This window comes from Megalopta genalis, unplaced genomic scaffold (assembly GCF_051020955.1).
Source record: "Megalopta genalis isolate 19385.01 unplaced genomic scaffold, iyMegGena1_principal scaffold0035, whole genome shotgun sequence".
Lineage (NCBI taxonomy): Eukaryota > Metazoa > Arthropoda > Insecta > Hymenoptera > Halictidae > Megalopta > Megalopta genalis.
Window position 1 is genome coordinate 68,857 of NW_027476104.1, and position 1,812 is coordinate 70,668.

Sequence of the window (1,812 nt, forward strand, 5' to 3'; positions counted from 1 at the left end):
GTCGTTGTTGTTCCCGTTGTTCTTGTTCTTGTTGTTTTTGTTGTTGTTGTTCCCGTTGTTCTTGTTCTTGTTGTTGTTGTTGTTGTTCTTGTTGTCGTTGTTGTTGTTGTTGTTCTTGTTGCTCTTGTTGCTCTTGTTGCTCTTGTTGCTCTTGTTGCTCTTGTTGCTCTTGTTGCTGTTGTTGCTGTTGTTGCTGTTGTTGTTCTGGTTGTTGATGTTCTTGTTGTTTATGTTGTTGTTGTTCTTTTTGTTCTTGTTGTTGTTGTTGTTGTTGTTCTTGGTCTTGTTGTTCTTGTTGTTCTTGATGTTCTTGTTGTTCTTGTTGTTCTTGTTGTTCATGTTGTTGTGGTTCTGGTAGATGTTGTTGTTCTTGTTCTTGTTGTTCTTGTTGCTCTTGTTGTTCTTGTTGTTCTTGCTGTTCTTGTTCTTGTTGCTCTTGTTGTTCTTGTTGTTCTTGTTGTTCTTGTTGTTCTTGTTGTTCTTGCTGTTGTTGTTGTTCTTGTTGTTGTTCGTGTTGTTCTTGTTGTTGTTCTTGTTTTTGTTGTTGTTGTTGTTGTTCTTCCTGTTCTTGTTCTTGTTGTTCTTGTTGTTCTTGTTGTTCTTGCTGTTCTTTCTGTTCTTGTTGTTCTTGTTGTTCCGGTTGATCTTGTTGTTGTTGTTGTTCTTGTTTTTGTTGTTCTTGTTGTTGTTGTTGTTGTTCTTGCTGTTCTTGTTCTTGTTGCTCTTGTTGTTCTTGATGTTCTTGTTGTTGTTGTTGTTGTTGTTGTTGTTGTTGTTGTCCTTGTTGTTCTTGTTGTTCTTGTTGCTCTTGTTGTTCTTGTTGTTCTTGTTGTTCTTGTTGTTCTTGTTGTTCTTGTTGCTCTTGTTGCTGTTGTTGTTCTTGTTGTTCTGATTGTTGATGTTCTTGTTGTTCATGTTGTTGTTGTTCTTGTTGTTCATGTTGTTGTTGTTGTTGTTCTGGTTGTTGTTGCTGTTCTTGCTGTTCTTGTTGTTCTTGTTGTTGTTGATGTTGTTGTTGTTGTTGCTCTTGCTGTTCTTGTTGTTCTTGTTGTTCTTCTTGTTGTTCTTCTTCTTGTTGTTGTTGTTCTTGTTTATGTTATTCTTGTTGTTGTTGTTGTTGTTCTTGTTGTTCCTGTTGTTGTTGTTGTTCTTGTTGTTCTTGTTGTTGTTGTTCATGTAGTTCTTCTTGTTGTTGTTCTTGCTGTTCTTGTTCTTGTTGTTCTTGTTGTCCTTGCTGTTCTTGTTGTTATTGTTGTTGTTGTCCTTGTTGTTCTTGTTGTTCTTGTTGATCTTGTTGTTCTTGTTGTTCTTGTTGTTCTTGTTGCTCTTGTTGCTCTTGTTGCTCTTATTGCTCTTGTTGCACTTGTTGCTGTTGTTGTTCTTGTTGTTCTGGTTGTTGATGTTCTTGTCGTTCATGTTGTTGTTGTTCTCGATGTTCTTGTTGTTCTTGTTGATCTTGTTGTTCTTGTTGTTCTTGGTGTTCTTGTTGTTCTTGTTGTTCTCGTTGTTGTTGTTGTTGTTGTTCTTGTTGTTCTTGTTGTTCTTGGTGTTCTTGTTGTTCTTGTTGTTCTAGTTGTTGTTGTTGTTGTTGTTCTTGTTGTTCTTGTTGTTCTTGTTGCTCTTGTTGCTCTTGTTGCTCTTGTTGCTCTTGTTGCTCTTGTTGCTCTTGTTGCTGTTGTTGCTGTTGTTGTTCTGGTTGTTGATGTTCTTGTTGTTTATGTTGTTGTTGTTCTTTTTGTTCTTGTTGTTGTTGTTGTTGTTCTTGGTCTTGTTGTTCTTGTTGTTCTTGATGTTCTTGTTGTTCTTGTTGTT